Source organism: Schistocerca gregaria, chromosome 2 (genome assembly GCF_023897955.1).
Source record: "Schistocerca gregaria isolate iqSchGreg1 chromosome 2, iqSchGreg1.2, whole genome shotgun sequence".
Taxonomy (NCBI): domain Eukaryota; kingdom Metazoa; phylum Arthropoda; class Insecta; order Orthoptera; family Acrididae; genus Schistocerca; species Schistocerca gregaria.
This window is the reverse complement of record NC_064921.1, coordinates 408,684,494-408,704,457: the sequence shown is the minus strand read 5'-3', so window position 1 is coordinate 408,704,457 and position 19,964 is coordinate 408,684,494.

Genomic DNA, 19,964 nt, shown 5'->3' with positions numbered 1-19,964 from the left:
ACTTGACTGTTGCTTTGAGTATGTGCCGCCGCCGGAACATGGTGCTGTATCCTTGTACTCTCTGCGTGTTTATGTACAACTGATAGTTTCTCAAAAGTACGTCATTCCACAAAAATTTTAACGTTCGATATATGATGTATTCCCTTCGAGCGCCGAGATTTAAGAATTTCTACTTCGACAGTGTTATCATGAATAATTTTGCGAATTCTATATGGACCGTTATAAAGCAGAAAAAATTTGCGACGCAAGCCTTTGCCTTTGTTAGACAAACGATAAGACTTAATTAACACCTTTTGACCAACTGACAAGGTTCTTAAACGACCAGGACGTTTAGCTGATTTCTCTCTTCTAGCAGCCGCAGATGCAATATTTTGTAGAGCCAGATATACAACTTCAGAATGCCCCATTTTCCGTGAAGGCGGAAAAGGAAGTATTTCAGAAATGCTATTTGTCGGTGCTTTATTTTTTAATATCAATATAGGCGGTAAAGAAGTTGAATCATTAGGGAGTTCCTTCAGAAAGTTTTGAAAATATGAAGATACTGATCGCACGTTCTATGATTCTGATGACAATAAAGTCGACACAATATATTGATTTCCTTCATCCATCTCTCTGAAGCGTTAGATGGAGGGTGAAAAAGTGAAATGAAAATTGGTTTAATCTTACGAGGCCGTAGAGTAAGAAGCCAAATTTTAGAGCGAAACTGTGATCCATTATCTGATATAACCTTATCAACATGACCCACTTCTTTAAGAAAATGTTTGATGAAAGCATTAGATACTGAACGAGCTGTTGCTTTGCGTAAAGGTGTAAAACACACAAATTTTGATGTCAATTCCACTGCTACCAAAATGTACGCAAAGCCATTAGTAGAACGAACCACTGGACCGAACAAATCGACTGCAGCCATGTCCTTTAATTTCGCTGGAATGATAGGAAACAACGGTGCTCTGTGAGAAATAGTTGGCTGCTTAGCCTTTTGACATACTTTGCATTTGGCAAGAACAGATCGAATACGTTTTTCCATATTACTGAAGTAGCAATTTTCTCGTAATTTATGAAAGCAATTCCTGGGACCAAAGTGTGCATAACTGAAATGTGTATACTAAATCAATTTATTAACCCACTCATCAGGAATGCAAACTAACCAAACAGAGTTGTCGACCGATTTTTGTTTAAAAAGAATATCATTGCGAACTAAATAATATTGTCTAACCGCTACGCTCTCCTTTCTTCTCCACTTCTCCTTAATGTCCTTCCAGATTGGATCCTTGTTTTGCTCCTTATCGATGTCTTGGAGCGAAGACGAAATAAAAGTTTCAAACGCAACACCTTGAATATACATCAAACAATAATTGTTTTCTTTGCAGTCCCCCTCAGCACTTTGTTTCAAACCCACAGGTGCACGTGATAAAGCATCAGCAATAATGTTTGAAGGACCCTGTATGTAAACAACACTAAAGTCAAATTCCTGTAGATACAGCTCCCATCGTGACAATCTTCCATGTGTTAATTTTGTTGACATAAGAAATTCCAGAGCTCGATGATCGTCGTAAGCCTTAGTATGTCTCCACTTAAACTTCCGGGCTAATAGGCCGTGGTCGAAGTATAACACTCTCTCCTGACGTTTCGTCTCCGACTGCGGGAGACATCCTCGGAGGTAAAGCGGCGAACTGCGAAGAGAACTCGAGGAAGCGCTGATTATATAGGCAGTACAGAGGGCGCCACTGTTGATCACGTGGCGTCGGCTATGAGATTGTCTCTGGTAACGCCAACATTTTCGACTGAAAGTAATCGATCGTCACTCTTGCGGTGCAACGCTGACATCCAAATTTTATCCAGTTTAACACCTTCGTCTTTCCTGTTAAAATTATTACGATGTTTATCAATCTCGATAGCCTCTCTATACAAGCGTGCATAATAATGCGAGGTTTTTGATATGACGCTCATCTCGCTGAATTTTACTTCATGATCACCTTCCTGGTAAACATGTTCCGCTACGGCCGATTTATCCTTGTGACCCAGGCGGCAATTCCTCTTATGTTCAACAAGACGGGTGTTCACACTTCTCTTGGTGGTACCGATGTAAACCTGTCCACAACTACAAGGAATTTTATATACCTCCGGTGTAGCCAAAGGGAGTCGTGCATCTTTTGCCGACCTTCAAAATTCTTTTATTTTCCTGGTGGGTCTGAAAATAGTTTCCACCCCATACTTGCCTAAAACTTTCCCAATGCGGTCTGTGACCTTACTAATGAACGGAAGAAAAACTTTGCCCTTGGACCACTGTTGTTCGTCGTTACTCCTTATTCTCCGCCTAGAGCGAAGTGCTCGATCTATATCCTTGTTAGAATTGCCATTCTTCAGGAAAGTTGAGCGTAGATGTTCAATCTCATCTTTTAAATAAACAGGTTCACAAAGTTTGTACGCCCTATCTACCAAAGTTGTCATTACACCTCCTTTTAGTCTAGGGTGGTGGTTTGATTCTTTGTGTAGATAACGATCAGTATGTGTGGACTTTCTATGCACATTATGGCCCAACGTTCCGTCCCGTCGTTTAACCACAGACACATCCAGGAAGTTCAATTGCCCATTCCTTTCCGTCTCCATGGTGAATTGGATTTTCGGATTAATGCTGTTTAAATGTGTCAGGAAGGCATCCAACTCCTCTGCTCCGTGTGTCCATACTACGAACGTGTCATCGACATAGCGATACCATCTGGCTGGTGTATTACTGGCAGTCGGCAATGCCTGTTGTTCAAAAGTCTCCATAAATAAGTTAGCCACAGCAGGACTGAGAGGACTGCCCATAGCCACCCCGTCAATCTGTTCATAAAAGTTATTATTGTATTGAAAGTAGCTTGTGGTGAGGCAGTGTCGGAACAATGCCACACTGTCGGTAGGAAAAATATCCGCTATGCGTAAGATAGCTTCGTTTACCGGAATCATGGTAAATAACGATACAACGTCAAAACTGACGAGGATATCATCCGGGCCCACGCTCGTTTCCTTTTAACTTGTCAATGAAATGAGCTGAATTTTTAATATGACTGTCCGTCCTACCAAAATAAGGCTGCAGCATTGAGGCAAGGTGTCTAGCTAACTCATGTGTTGGTCCGCCTATAGCGCTGACAATTGGCCTCAACGGAATCCCAGGTTTATGAACTTTGGGTAAGCCATAAAGTCTAGGTGGGTACGCTTCTGTTTTACAAAGCAGCTTCTTATCGTCGGAGCCCAATGAAGACGCTTTCACCAGTCGATTTGTCATTCTTAAAATCTTACTAGTCGGATCTTTCTGGAGTTTTTTGTAATTGGAGGGAACAAAATATCATTGATTTTTCCATGATAGTCCTCACTGTTCAGTATGACGGTGGCATTATCCTTATCTGCATTAAGAACAATAATGTTTTTATCTCCATTTATATCCCTCAGCGCCTTCCTTTGAGCCTGCGACAAATTACTTTAAGGTGGCTTACATGTACGTAAAATCCTAGCCGTTTCCATCCTAATTACGTCAGCGGACTGCTCTGGCAGCTAACGGATACCGGCCTCAATATTTGCTACAATATCCTCTGTGGGTACGTTTTGCGGCGTCACAGCAAAATTGCCTCCTTTCGCTAATACGGAAATTTCAACTTTCGCCAAATCTCTACCAGACAGGTTAATAACAGTTCGAGAATTGTCCTCAATTGAACCTCCAGAAATGTTTTTCTGTAATTTATTGAACTTCTTCTTCTGGCTATTTGCTGATATTTCTGCACTAACTTCCATAGTTTTCAATGTTAGACCGTCAATTTTATTCCAATCACCACACTGCATAGTATTACTAAGAAACAAATGGAGATGAAAAAGTTTACTGCTGGTTACCGCCAGTGCCCGCCGCGTCTGATGAATCCTCTCACGTAGCACTGCAGACTCCATACGGTTGTAAATACGATGTGCCTGGGCCGAGCGAAACATCCTCTTCACCTTCAGAAATTTCGGAACCTTCGAAGTGTCCCTGCAGCGTAACAGGAAGGGGAGGGTACACAGTTGTTGTGCTTTCTTCTTGCGCATTCCTTCAAATCGTCGACCCGATTCTGACACATCCTCCCCGTAAAGGCGTTTGATCATACAATGTAAGCTTTCACGGCCGGTATTGTCTTCACTTAATACTTCCGGGCTAATAGGCCGTTGTCGAAGTATAACACTCTCTCCTGACGTTTCGTCTCCGACTGCGGGAGACATCCTCGGAGGTAAAGCGGCGAACTGCGAAGAGAACTCGAGGAAGCGCTGATTATATAGGCAGTACAGAGGGCGCCACTGTTGATCACGTGGCGTCGGCTATGAGATCGTCTCTGGTAACGCCAACATTCTCGATTGAAAGTAATCGATCGTCACTCTTGCGGTGCGACGCTGACATCCAAATTTTATCCAGTTTAACACCTTCGTCTTTCCTGTTAAAATTATTACGATGTTTATCAATCTCGATAGCCTCTCTATACAAGCGTGCATAATAATGCGAGGTTTTTGATATGACGCTCGTCTCGCTGAATTTTATTTCATGATCACCTTCCTGGTAAACATGTTCCGCTACGGCCGATATATACGTGTGACCCAGGCGGCAATTCCTCTTATGTTCAACAAGACGGATGTTCACACTTCTCGATGTAAACCTGTCCACAACTACAAGGAATTTTATATACCCCAGGTGTAGCCAAAGGGTGACGTGCATCTTTTGCCGACCTTAAAAATTCTTTTATTTTCCTCGTGGGTCTGAAAATAGTTTCCACCCCATACTTGCCTAAAACTTTTCCAATGCGGTCTGTGACCTTACTAATGAACGTTGTTCGTCGTTACTCCTTATTCTCTGCCTAGAGCGAAGTGCTCGATCTATATCCTTGTTAGAATAGCCATTCTTCACGAAAGTTGAGCGTAGATGTTTAATCTCATCTTTTAAATAAACAGGTTCACAAAGTTTGTACGCCCTCTCTACCAAAGTTTTCATTACACCTCTTTTAGTCTAGGGTGGTGGTTTGATTCTTTGTGTAGATAACGATCAGTATGTGTGGACTTTCTATGCACCTTATGGCCCAACGTTCCGTCCCGTCGTTTAACTACAGACACATCCAGGAAGTTGTGGACAGGTACCACAAAGAGAAGTGTGAACACCCGTCTTGTTGAACATAAGAGGAATTGCCGCCTGGGTCACAAGGATAAATCGTCCGTAGCGGAACATGTTTACCAGGAAGGTGATCATGAAATAAAATTCAGCGAGACGAGCGTCATATCAAAAACCTCGCATTATTATACACGCTTGTATAGTGAGGCTATCGAGATTGATAAACATCGTAAAAATTTTAACAGGAAAGACGAAGGTGTTAAACTGGATAAAATTAGGATGTCAGCGTCGCACCGCAAGAGTGACGATCGATTACTTTCAATCGAGAATGTTGGCGTTACCAGAGACAATCCCATAGCCGACGCCACGTGATCAACAGTAGCGCCCTCTGTACTGCCTATATAATCAGCCCTTCCTCGAGTTCTCTTCGCAGTCCGCCGCTTTACCTCCGAGGATGTCTCCCGCAGTCGGAGGTGAAACGTCAGGAGAGAGTTTTATGCTTCGACCACGGCCTATTAGCCCGGAAGTTTTAAGTGAAGACAATACCGGCCGTGAAAGCTTACATTGTGTGATCTTAGTATGTCTGACATACAAAAAGATGCGAAATTTTGTGAAAGCCCAAACAACAGCCAAGGCTTCAAGTTCCGTAATCGAATAATTCTTTTCTGATTTAGAGAGAACACGACTTCCAAATGCAACAGTTTTCTGTACTACAACGTCGTTTTCTTCTATCTCTTGAAATAAGTGTGCACCTAGGCCTTTGTATGATGAGTACGTCGCCAAACAAAAATCTTTAGATAAATCCGGATGTGAAAGATGTGGAGCAGCAACTAAAGCATCACGAAGTTGTTCAAATTCTGATTGAGCTTCCTCATCCCAACACCAATTAGAATTCTTTCCAGATAGTTCCCATAAACGAGGTGTGGCCAAATTGTCAATCTAACAAAACGTCTAAGAAAATTAAAGACACCAAGGAAACTACTAACATCACGTTTTGTAGTAGGAACAGCATAATTACGAATAACGTCTAGTTTCTCTGGATCAGGAAAAATACCTTCTGTAGAAATAATATGACCAAGAAATTTCACCTGAGAACAATCAAATTCAGATTTTTCCAAGTTCATTGTAATGCCAACTTTTGCACAAATACGTAACAATGAATCCAAAATTTTGTTATGCTCACTCCAAGAACGTTTAGCAATAAGAATATCGTCAACATATGAAGTAATATTGTTACGAAGATAAACAGCTAAAATTTCGTTTAAACTACGAATGAATGCTGCTGAAGATACAGTAAGTATAAACGGTAATTTCAGAAATTGCTTTTGGGTAAAATAGTCATATCGGGTTATTCTTTACCGACTCTCTAGATAGATTGATAGTTCAAAAGTTGTTTTGATAGATACAAAGAATAGTAAAAGAGTAGGCAGCGGTGCAGAAAACTAGATGGGAAATAGCACCACTACAGCTCGGTGCCCTGTGCACGCTACGACACATATTCACTTAGTGTAGCGAATCCCCTGAGGACATAAATAGCCGCACAAAAATTCCAGTTTGTGACTTAGTGGCCAATTTGGTGGAAGTGCGTACAACCATGAACATGGATGTATGTCATTCTTAGAATTGCGAAAATCTTAAATTTCCGAACACTTAAGAAGTGTTTATAGTCAAAGTTTTCGCCTCGTGGCGACAAAGACCTGCCGCGTCTGTCCCCGTCCCAATGTCGATTATTGTCAAGTTCGCGTGCCTGGCGCTTTCTTGTTGCTCCTCGTAAATGAAATAAATTATTTTATTCAAAGCCCTCTGCTATCTGTGATTCTAAATTTCTTCTGCTGTCTTTTCTTACGATTTCGCTTTCAATTTGTTTCACTTGCTTTCGTAACACCTCAAATTCCCTTTTAACGCGTTCATTAAATTTTCCCTGATTTTCAACATGTTTATTTATGTTCTGGTACTCTTCGGTTTCTGCAAATGGCAATGGAGCTGTATCGTCTGAATTTCTGTCCCCATTTAAACTAAGACTCGTCAGTTTATCTGAAATCTCAACTCTTTCCGATAAGTCACCTATTTTTTCTTTCTGTTTATTTACGTCTTCCGTAAGTGTCGCCACTCGGGTTTCAGTATTGACACATTTAGTAGTTAACTGTTTATACTGTTGTGTTAGGTTATTTATTCTGTCATTTGGTACAGATTCCTCGATTCTTTCAAATATTTATTCCTTATCGTGTGAGCGTTGTAAATTTAACTCTGAAAATTTTTGTACTATCACGCGATCTCTTTCTTCCTGTTCTCTATCCTGTTCCTTTTGTCTGATTTCTATTGAAATTAATCTATTATTGTGAGCATTCAAAATCGGTTGTACTTCTCTAATTTCTTTCTTTAATTCATCTTTCATGTTTTTAAAACATATCCCTATTCGTGAGTCTAACCGTGTTTCCATCTCGGTTTTAATTGTTCCTATTTGTGAGTCTAACCGTGTTTCCATTGTTCCCATATCAGTTATAATTGTTCCTATTTCTGATCCCACTGATTGTAATTCAGATCCTAACTGTGATCCCAGTGAGTCTAACCGTGTTTCCACCGCTCCCACATCAGCCCTAACTGTCCCTCATTGTGATCCCACTGTTTGTAAATCAGATCCTAACCGTGATCCCAGTGAGTCTAACCGTGTTTCCACTGCTCCCACATCAGCCCTAACTGTTGCTATTTGTGATCCCACTGTATGTAATTCAGATCCCAACCGCGACTCCAGCGAGTCCAACGGTGCTTCCATTGTTCCCATATCAGTTTCTAACCGTGTTGCCACTGTTTTTAATTCAGATCCTAAATTTAATATTGCACTCATAAGCTGCTCCATATTAACTGGTTCGAAATTCTTTACGCCCCTAACATTTCCCGCAAAACCAACTTCCTTCGTCATAGCTGTAAAGCTATCTGTGTTCTATACTATTCCAGAATCTTCTGTCGTTAATCTCAAATTCTGAAAATTTTTTGATTGTGAAACATTTTGAACTGGTTCCGGACTATTTTCCCGACTTATTAAATTGTTTTCTACTTCATTATTCATCATACTGTTCTCATATGTTGGCGAGTTCACCATGTTAACAATTTCGTCATTCTCACTATCCAACGTTTTTGCCTTTTTCATCGATCGCGTAATAATTTACAAAAGATAGAAAACTCGTAACAATACGAAATTACACAGAACATAACACTATCACCAACAATACCATTCACACGAAATGCTTCCCGACAAACACGCCTAACGAAAAATTAAAATCTTCATAGTTGCACAAAATTTTCAAACCCGTATATAAGACATCAAAAATTAAATTCTGCTAAAATACCATTAAAAATGACAAGACAACTACAAATGTTCAACTACCAAATCTACACATGCAATATAGACTACAATTACTAAACTACAAATTACTACAACAATCCTACTGTATGCTATTTTTACTATCAAAAGAATTCCAAGGGACGATCCGAAGCAGTGGTCGCCACGTGCATGAGGGCTTAATTAAATTGAATGCTAATAATTTTAATTTTAGTCGCTGTTTGTCCAGTTACGCAGTCTCGTAACCGGTTGGCCCTGAATAATGTTAGTACGCAATCTGACTGCATAGAATAACAACAAAGAATGAAAGAAAATTTCCGTTAACACAATTAATTAATTAAGTCCCCAGCAACTATGAAAGCTACGAAACAAGAAAGCAAAAGTGTAACTGTTCTGTGTGTGGAAGTGTGATTCAACGTACACATCTGTCACGGTTCTTCCTCAATACGACAAGATGCTTTAAACGCCATTTACAATGAAGTAATTAAAAAAAAACAGAAATACTATGATTGTACATAGAAACCAGAATTACACTCTAATACATGAACACAAGTCAGATGCTTTGTTGACTGAACCTGTCAACAAGAGCATTTTTATGTAAATGTAAGACATTTGGTATAAAAATTTTCTTTACCTTCATATATATTGACGAAAAATACACTATGATCCTTACAACATCCCCAATCCAACAATATCTGGGATATATACATATTCTTAAAAATTTTAAGTCATACACAAAACTACCATTTCCAAAATTTTTGTAGCACAAATCAGTCTTACAAAAAAATTTTACAAAACGCTAACTGCGTCAAACCTTGTACATACAGATCCTAACTCTGAACATTATCTAACAAAAACCATTTTGAAATCATTATATATCTTCTCTCATTTACGTTCTATAGTTTGCTCAGTGTAAATTATGCAGCACTAGTCCTGCCATAAAGCTGTCACCACACATCTGCTTCCTCCGGGCACCTCACTGCGACTCCCGAGTTTTTTACTGCGCGCGCCCGACTCTCCTAATCATCAAAGATTCTCCTACTCAAAGATATTATACTCATTCCACCTTGTGGTTGGCAACTACCGACTTTATTTTCTGGATCTACCCTGATCAGATCTTAGCACATACATTTCGATTCTGTCTTTATTAATAAATGATTAACGGAAAAAGGGCTTCTATTGGAGCAGAAAACAGCGAACTTCTTTGTTTTCTTAAGGGACTGTGAGTATAAGTGGAGTACCAGTGGAGTACCTCGCAAACAGTGTGAGAGAAAAACAAGTGACTAAAAGGCTTGGTAAGAGAGCTAATTTGTCGATTGATATCGTTGTGGTTCTTACGTGAAATGTACGTCGACAGCAGTAGAATTGTTCTGCTGTCGGCATCAAACGTCAGTTCTCTAAATTTCAGCAACACTGTCTCATGAAAAGAGCGTCGCCCCCTTCAAGAAACTCCTGAAGCATCTCCGTAATACATGCGTACTGTTCAAACCCTGGTAACAAATCTAGCAGCTGATCTGCACTGGATCTGTAAAGAATATTTCGTGGAGACAGTAAGTCAAAATCTGACAAGAATACACTGCTCCATATGCTTTCCAAAAGAACCACAAAGCAGAGCGTGAAACAGAACGCAAAGACGTTAACAACGACCATGGTTTATGGATATTTAGATATCATACTGTGAGTTAACGAGCATTTCATTCTCATTTAAATATATGGCAGAAAGAGTCAGTCTACAGGAATTGAAAAACGAACCCAGTCGTCCAAGACTGCGTCCCACTAAGGACGCAAGTTTACCACGAGATGGGGAAACTCACAGGTGTCTATTGTCTATTCAGGCCTAAGCGCTGTAGTGTGCGAGTGAGACAGACGAGAACCTACGCCATAGGGTGTCCCAGTAGAAGTGTTAAATATGGCAGACCTAAGATCGGCCATAAAGGAAAACATTTAACAAAACTATTTAATTCTAGTCATGCAGGGAATCAAGCCACAGTGATTTTAATCTGCCATCCTCCATAAATTTTCATGGTGATCCCAATAAAACTTGAATATTGATCATATCTGTAACAGTTTAGGGTTTACTGTTAATGTGAAATTAACAAGTTTTGTAACAAAGTCCTGAATGTTAAAATATGAACGCTTTGGTCGATCTTAACGATTTGACATTTCATATAGAAGCGCGTCATTAAAATTACAAATGTAGTAAATATCCACTCTGTAACTTTATTTGTTTAAAAGGTGCAGTAAATTTAAATTATCAGTATTTACAGTTAAGCATCAAGAGGTCATCATTTCCTCCAAACAAAACACATTGAACGATGGCAGCATAACACCTTATTGAATCATTAGTTAATAGAGTATTTGGTGTGAAGTTTAGTGCATAATAGTTACTTTTGTTCTTTATTTATTTATCAGAAAGCGCATTGGAGCAAGGCTACTGGCCGTGGCATTCAAAGCTAAGAAGGAAATTGTATTGGTTTTATGCAAAAGAATTTAACGTTTATTATGTAATGGATATTATTGTTACTTGATTTAGAACGTGAAAGTGGTCAAACTTTGATTATGTAAATATGTTAAAATGTGAAATGATGTAGAATAAGCTGTAGCCAGTCAGACGGACGGCTTCAGGGAAAGGAACTGCACTAGTCAGTTGAGCGACGATACTCGGCACGCCGGAAACGCGGCAGGGGACAGGCAGAGGGGGCAGTTCTGGTCTAGACACCAAAGAGTGCAGTTCGGCTGGAGACGCACTGAGAAGCGAAAGCGGACAGTCGGTCTTTAGGCAGCTAGGGAGTGAAACGACTTAGAATGTTTCGCGTTGTGTAGTATCGCGGGACTTAGTCTCTGAGCGGTGAGCAGCCGCGCGCCTTGTGTGAACTCTTAACTTTTCGCGTATTTAACGAGGTGGAGTATCGAACATGTAATTTCGTGATGAAATTGTGAATGAACCAACTGAGCAAAATGGATATGCGGTCGAGTGTAATAGTAATTCTAAATACGACCAGTTTCGCTATTAGTTTCCTTTGTGAATAAACATTATTGTAAGCAAATCGCAACTGTATGGCTTACATCATTTATGAGTCGTTAATTTAGTTCCCGATATTACTATTACTGTTATTATATGTCATATTAACTTCACACAATTTCGCAAACTTGCCCTCAGCCAGACAATTTAACCAAAGGATCACAAGTGTCTAACTTAGGGCGTGTAATGCGACACGTGCGGTTCAACCCCTGGACGAGTTTCAGCCAAGACATTTAGACGAAGAGGAATCGCATGTGAGCCTGAACATGTATTTTATGTTAGCTCGCAATACATATATAACTAAAGTAGTAAAATTTGCAAGGTTACTTAAGCCAGGTGACGTCCCTTAGTATGACAGGTGTTTAATCGTTAAGTAATAAATTGTTTTTAATTTGACTGAAATATGCAAATGAAAGAGAAATGCTGGAGAGATAGCAGAAGAAGAAAAAAATTATATTTCAGAAGAAATGAGTGTTTATAGTAATTTATAACAAGCAATTAATAATACAGGTTAGTTGTCATTTGGCCACTCCATTTTGAGACGATGACAACATCGTGTGTTTTTCATTTTAAATAGTTACACTAACGTCTTCTGTGTATTGTGTGATGGCGCAGTGACAAAACCTGCACAGCGGTCCCATTTGTTTCTTGTTGCATCTGTATTTCACGTTTAAGATCGTCGCTTGGTAAGCCCAAGAGGGCGAAATAAGTTAACTGCTAAATATGAAATAAAGCTACAATTTCAAAATAAAACAGCCTAAGCAGGGCAATGACTTTGTTCAAGGAATTTACTACAGCATTTGAATTTTTCCGCCACTGTAAAAATTCTTCTGCCGGGTACCTTGTAATTCTTTTTTGAATGAATTAAATTGAATACTGCTTCATACAACGATAACTAGGCCGTTATTCCTATTGTGAAAAATGGTTTTGCAAGTACTCTTATGTTTGTTAAGAGCCACGAATAATTTTTCTCGGGGCGATCGCCAGAAATATCATACATATCCTAACGTGCAGACATCCGCCTTACTCACTATGGATTAAAAATCTTTCTTTAATATTACGCAATAATCCATTTAAACAATGCTTAATTATTTTTTCTGTGAGGCTGCATGCTCGAGGATAGCTGTCTATGTGCAATGGAAGCGTAAGCATTTATAAATATTACTATTTAAAAAAAATTGTACCTCTGGCCTAATATGAATTGGAAAGACGCCGTTTTCAGTTTATCGAGATTATTCTTTTTAATACTTTTAGCATTAAATTACTGTTAAAAGAACTTACATATTTTTTGTCATTAATGGCGTCGCTACGATTATGAGCCTACACAAAATAGCCAGGCCTACACTTAATTACGTACTGAATCATATGCAGGATAGGTACTTCGTACTGACATAAACACATATTACAATTATTAATTTCATATGTTCAACAGAATTCTTTTACTACTACAGATAACTATCAGTTACAGACTGTGAACAATTATCGTCCGTCACCTAGAGTATCAGAATCGACAAGCTAATGAAACAAAAAAAATAGGCTCATTCTTCTTGTATAAAGGGACATAGATAAAAACAATTTCGATTCTAAGAGCGCAGATAGCGCTACTCCATTGTTGAGTATCGACGTCTGATTTATATTCTTTTTTACTTGAGGCTGTGCTATGCGGAAAAGTGTGAACAACAGAATGGTCAGGGTGTTGTCGAAGGATGGTCTCTTAAAAGTTTTGCAGCGAAGGAGAATATGCGCACCGATCCTGGAAAATTGTTGGAAAGAACTTAAGAGATATCCAATCAGGTAGTTTTGCGGTAGGAAATGGGCAACAGGTGACTGCTTGAGTAGGGAAGGGGGGGGGGGGGGATATTTTTCAGAGATGGGAGAGAGACTTGGTTTCCAGTGGCGTTTGCAGCTGATGAGATAATGAAAGCAGGCTTGGGTGGCGAGTGGCCATTCGACACAAAGCCAGAACACCGAACGATTTTATGCGTACCAGACGAGTGCGATTGGCTAGAAAATACTGAGAAAATGTGGCATGGGGAAGGTTAATTGAACAGTATTCGATCGCTGACTGGAGAGAGGCAAGCTACAACTTGAATACGCTTCCAGTGTGCTATGGGCGAGGGGAGCATTTCGTAGGCGTGGCAAAAACTTGATTGAGTTTCGCTAATTAGAAACAGAATCCAGTCGATTTAAAGTGGTTAAAGACTCATTTCTATTCATGGGCTCTCGTCGCTGCTTTAGTTTACCCTTTTCACTTCTTTCAGTGTTTTTATTTTCTTTTATTGTGTTCTATCAACGTACACTCAAGCCCCGTAGCCTCTACGATGTGCACCGTATCAGAAAATATTTGCCTTCCTTTTAAACACTTTACACCATAAACATCCCTACATGTGATGCATACTACACCCAATAAATTTTGACAAATAATTAAGCACAGATGTTATAATGAACCAGGTAGGTAAATCTTTTCCTTTCAAAATAAATAAAAAAAACACAAATCAACACTTAAGCTCAGTGGTTACATCCGTTAAAAAAATACACAATACACGTCTTTCGGTTTCGTCGGTCGTGCGCTGTTGTGCACCATGCTGTCCTTCAGGACGACATGCGGCACAGGAAAGATTTTCCACGATGTACAATACGTTAACAGGGCGCAGCGAACTTACACAGATTGCATACTAGTATTATACGTCGATATGGATGCTGTTTGCAAACCTTAAAACGGACGCAGACTACTGACCACTTCGACTATACCACACCGCACCAAACAGCAGTACGGTGGGGCAGACAAGACAAAAATCAACAACTGTACCAAGGCAACCTCAGCAAGGCAGTAAGAAAATATCACGGGCTTTAAACTCTTGGGAGGGTCACACCAAACCGCAGAATGACGTCCCATGCTAAATCATGAAAATACTTTAAGGCGATTTCGCCAGGACAAGTAAAACAGTAAAATACCATAGAAAGTGAACTGCAATTAGCAATATTCATAATCGTCCAACTGAAAAGCTTCACAGTCAATCTTTCCATTACTACAAACACTTAACAGTACCTCCAAAGTTCATTCATGGACACTACCAGTGTCAAATTACTCATTATAACTGTAGATAACAGCGTTTGACACGCTGGGGGCCGACTTATGTTTCTTAATAAGACAAGATATGATTCGGTCCTTCACATGGATCCACCTTCGATCCAAAACAGTCGTTTACTTTAAAGTCGCTAAGTAGATGATAATGTCGATATCAACGCTATCCTCCCAGGCAGCACTCTAACCGAAGACTGCAGTACACTGCGCCTAATACACGTCCACTGCGGCGCTCTGGAGCCACAGCACAGCTGCGGCGCTCTGGAGCCACAGCACAGCTGTGACACTTGCAGATGGGCTTATAACAGCCTGAAACCAGTCGTATGAAAATAAAAGAAATTTACAACACAAGCGGTATTTTCAACCTCTGCTCTTGTCATAAGGTAATCTCCCTCTGAATACTTCATTAGTATCCTTTCCACTCAATGGACTATATGAATGTTTTAATTTGCTAGTTATTAGTAGTAGGGTAATGGGGATCCTACCCTAGTTTTGATATTAAACTGATATTCAAATTAAATAAATTGATCAATTAATTACATCCCACGCCACCACCCTACACCCCCGACGCCTAGTTTTAGCATGTGTTTTGCTCAGCCAGTACATGGTTCCCCACTCCTTCCCCCTACTCACACTCGCCTTCCCCCTGTCTTGTTCCTGGGAATTTCGAATATCGGAGGCAATTTCGACTTTTCGGTGTAAAATTCAATCGTCAATTTAGAGGACATAATATTAGCGAAAACTGTTAATGGAAACTGTTTATGAAACTGAAATAGGTGATAGAAATATAACAAATCCAGAGGATGGGAAATTGGTGAATTATGCTCTGCAGAGGACATAATTTGCGTTTCATAGGACAGGGATACTCTTGTTTAACTTCTTCTTGCTTTGCATACTGGGATGGCAAAGTCATTAAGATGCTCTGTGGTGAGTTGCCAGACAAGTGCGCTAGTAGTGTGTCTGGCTCCATCCCTTCGCTGCATCAAGCTGAGCCACCTCGCATGCCCTTTGGGGCTTGGTCCACCCCCCTCTGGACTGTATTCACGATGGCTGCCACAGATGCCTCGCCTCGTGTGACATTACCAGACCTGCCAATCCCCACCTCCTGCTCTGCCCCAGCAGCTAGAGATCAAAGAGCAGTGAACACCTCACTTCATGCCACTCATAACTTTCCAGCGGTCTGAGGTGACACGCCTCTTGCCACACACAGTGTCTGGTAGCCTGTGTGGCGACCACAGACACTTGCCTACCTCCCCTGCCTACACTAGCAGCCCCCCAGCCCTTAGCTACCAGGCCACAGGGAGTAGCAACCAGCAATTGGAATCTGCAGATGATTGTAATGTACAATGCTGTTCTCAAGGCGCTCGGCGGTGGGCATCTACCATGAACAATAGACGTGTTTTTGAAGGTTAGAGTCGTCCTCCCACAGCTGTACCGTAACTACCAAAACATGCACTTCGAGGGATACAACTGATGTCGGAAGTGAAGCTATTTGTTTGCCTCAGAATGAACGAAGAGTGTTTTTCTAAAGCTAGCAGATGCATCCACTTTCCCACCCGGAAAACAAAGGACGTTTGTCTAAGAGTTTTTTTCCTCCCTCAAGCTGCGTTCTGTTCCTCAGACACCTGCACCAAGCCTGCATGAAGAAAAAGAAGGCTGGTATGGTATTCTGAGTTCCTACTGGTCCTCTGCAAAATAGAGGGTGGAGTCTGAAGGTATATGAAGCTAAGCTCCCACCAGGATCATCATCAGTCTTTGACAGTGCAGTTGTGTCTGTGTGATTCCCATAATATCAAATGGTCAACCAGTAGTGATGATAGCGGCAGTGATGATGGGAAACAGCCAAACTTGGGGCAATTGTGTTTGTGAGAAAAAATATGAGTTCAAATTGCGACAGTTATACAATTTCATAGCAAAGAACTCAAATTTTTCGAGATTGTGATACATTTTTGTAATTATTGGTTATAAAATTTCTTTTTTTTTATTGCTATTGCAGCATTCACCGAAATGTAGGCTGAATTAGAATGTCAGTTTGGAGCTGAAAGTCGCCAGCTAGCTGAAGAGGTTGTGCATGTAAGTACATTTCAAAATTCTACAGTTTGAGAGTTTACATGTTCATAAAAGATCTCTTATGGTATTCAAATCATAACAAGTGGTCATAACATTTCTGCTGTTGTTCTAGCATTAGAGGACAGCAGTTGGTAGCTGAAAGTCGCCAGCAAGCTGAAGAGGTTGTGCCAACATCATTTAAGTACATCTCCCATCTCTGTTCAAAAACCAGCTCTTGATGTTTTCAGATCGTAAGAAGCATTTATAAAAATTTTGATCTCGCTGTTGCACCATCAGAGCAGCTGCTGACTGACATTGAGTGGCTGCTAGAGATCAAAATGCTGCAAAAACGTAAGTGCATTTGTAATACATTGCTGTTAGACTTTGTTCAGCATATACAGTTGTGTGTGGCATATATTCTTCACTGTTGTAGATGTTGTTATGGATCAAGAGGAGGACGAGAATCTAGCAGGGATATGCATTGAGAATGATGACTAGGAGTTGCCACTTCCATCTGGTATAATCAGTATCTTGCTCTAGGCAAATTCAGTACAGATTTTTGTAATTGTTGTTGTTGTTTCTTATAGTCAATATCTTGTTGTAGATGACTTCCGTGAGATGGATCGATGGCTCCACAACAACAACAATCTCGGCGAGGGTGAACTACAGGAGTGGGTGCGTGAGAAGGTGGCTGCTGCAAGGCAGAGCAACCTCTCCTTTTTGGAAGAGGAGGTCGAGATATTTGAAGCGATTGGAGAATTGGCAGAAAAATTGACTAAACTGCTCAATCCGGGGACCCAGAGTGTAAAATTTTTGGAAACATTCTTGGGAAAACAACAATGTAGTAATCTATATACAATAAGTATAGAAACAGTCTTGATCCCGACGGTTATTTTATTACAATGGCCGTTTCGGCATAAGCCTAAGCAGAAAACAGTTATTTTAATAAAATAACCATGACGAGCAATACTCTTTCTTCACTGATTTTATGCAGAATGTAAGAGGTGACTATAATGCAACTGTCATCGTTACAACATATAATTATATTCCATGAATTCTGAAGTACTTAATGGTTGTTATTTTTTTTACAGCATATATTTAAAAAATCTTGAGCATTGTCTTGAATTTTTCCCCAATATTCGTATTTTACAGATGTGCCACCAACACTGCCACCACATCAGCTTGCTATGGCATGTGCATCTCGTTGCCATGTGAGAGGCGGCAGAAGCAGCCACAGCTGCTCCAGTGCCAGCCCCCACACCGTCGCAAACCCTCTGGCGTCCGCCGGCCGGCGTGGCCGAGCGGCTCTAGGCGCTTCAGTCTGGAACCGCGCGACCGCTACGGTCGCAGGTTCGAATCCTGCCTCGGGCATGGATTTGTCTGATGTCCGTAGGTTAGTTAGGTTTAAGTAGTTCTAAGTTGTAGGGGACTGATGACCTCAGATTAAGAGGCACCCACATGCCTTGCTCATACTGTGGCATCAAGCAGTCAGGCCTGCAAGATGAGTGGTCTGCCAAGCGAGTGGACTCATTCTTATTTATCGAGTAACATGAACTCTAGTACTCACAATTAAGTTAAAAGTTATTCGCCTTTTTTGATATTACGCAACGGAAACGCACATCTGACTATTAGTAATTTACACAATTCTGACTGTTCACTACGCACTGGCAATACCACATTTTCTTTCTTATTTAACGACTTTAATCCACACGTGGCCATCGCACTGAATATGAATGGCACACACATTATAAATTCTGGGTATCATGGTAACATACTATTCGAAGGAAAAGGCCACCAATCTTTTTCTTTTCACTATCTTATTTATTGCGATAAATTCTATAACCTAAACACACAAATTCTATAACCTTCAACAATAACACATGAGAAATTCCGCCCATTGGGCATGGCTTTACAATGGTGATTCTCTATCTTATGGTCTCATAATTATTTAACGCTACAGTGCACTTTCTGGATAGGATGGTGGACCTTTTGCTATATCTCACACTTCGACTCTCACACCCATCATCACGAAAATTTCCTCCAGACCGAGTGATACAAAAAGGAACATGCATAACCCACTGCCTCTGAAACTATCTTCTTACTCTCCCATGCCAACCACACATACTTAAATTTCATGAAATACGTCACACTGGCGACATACAATACAAAGAATAGTTACAACGTTATAATCACATCACTTTCAGCTTTCCCACTTCAATTAGTATTTATCCCAGTTTCACATGACACTGGCTCACTTCGTGAATTTTCTTTCCTACTATGAACTCTGGAGGATATATGCACGTCTTCCTGTGCAATGCAAGCCAAGTGGCGTTGCTGGATAGACGGCTGACTCACCTTGCTTCTCTCTCAGAGTATTATAGTTTGAATCAAGCGTCACACAGAAACATAACACGCAAAGTAATACACTCCTGGAAATGGAAAAAAGAACACATTGACACCGGTGTGTCAGACCCACCATACTTGCTCCGGACACTGCGAGAGGGCTGTACAAGCAATGATCACAAGCACGGCACAGCGGACACACCAGGAACCGCGGTGTTGGCCGTCGAATGGCGCTAGCTGCGCATTATTTGTGCACCGCCGCCGTCAGTGTCAGCCAGTTTGCCGTGGCATACGGAGCTCCATCGCAGTCTTTAACACTGGTAGCATGCCGCGACAGCGTGGACGTGAACCGTATGTGCAGTTGACGGACTTTGAGCGAGGGCGTATAGTGGGCATGCGGGAGGCCGGGTGGACGTACCGCCGAATTGCTCAACACGTGGGGCGTGAGGTCTCCACAGTACATCGGTGTTGTCGCCAGTGGTCGGCGGAAGGTGCACGTGCCCGTCGACATGGGACCGGACCGCAGCGACGCACGGATGCACGCCAAGACCGTAGGATCCTATGCAGTGCCGTAGGGGACCGCACCGCCACTTCCCAGCAAATTAGGGACACTGTTGCTCCTGGGGTATCGGCGAGGACCATTCGCAACCTTCTCCATGAAGCTGGGCTACGGTCCCGCACACCGTCAGGCCGTCTTCCGCTCACGCCCCAACATCGTGCAGCCCGCCTCCAGTGGTGTCGCGACTGGCGTGAATGGAGGGACGAATGGAGACGTGTCGTCTTCAGCGATGAAAGTCGCTTCTGCCTTGGTGCCAATGATGGTCGTATGCGTGTTTGGCGCCGTGCAGGTGAGCGCCACAATCAGGACTGCATACGACCGAGGCACACAGGGCCAAGACCCGGCATCATGGTGTGGGGAGCGATCTCCTACACTGGCCGTACACCTCTGGTGATCGTCGAGGGGACACTGAATAGTGCACGGTACATCCAAACCGTCATCGAACCCATCGTTCTACCATTCCTA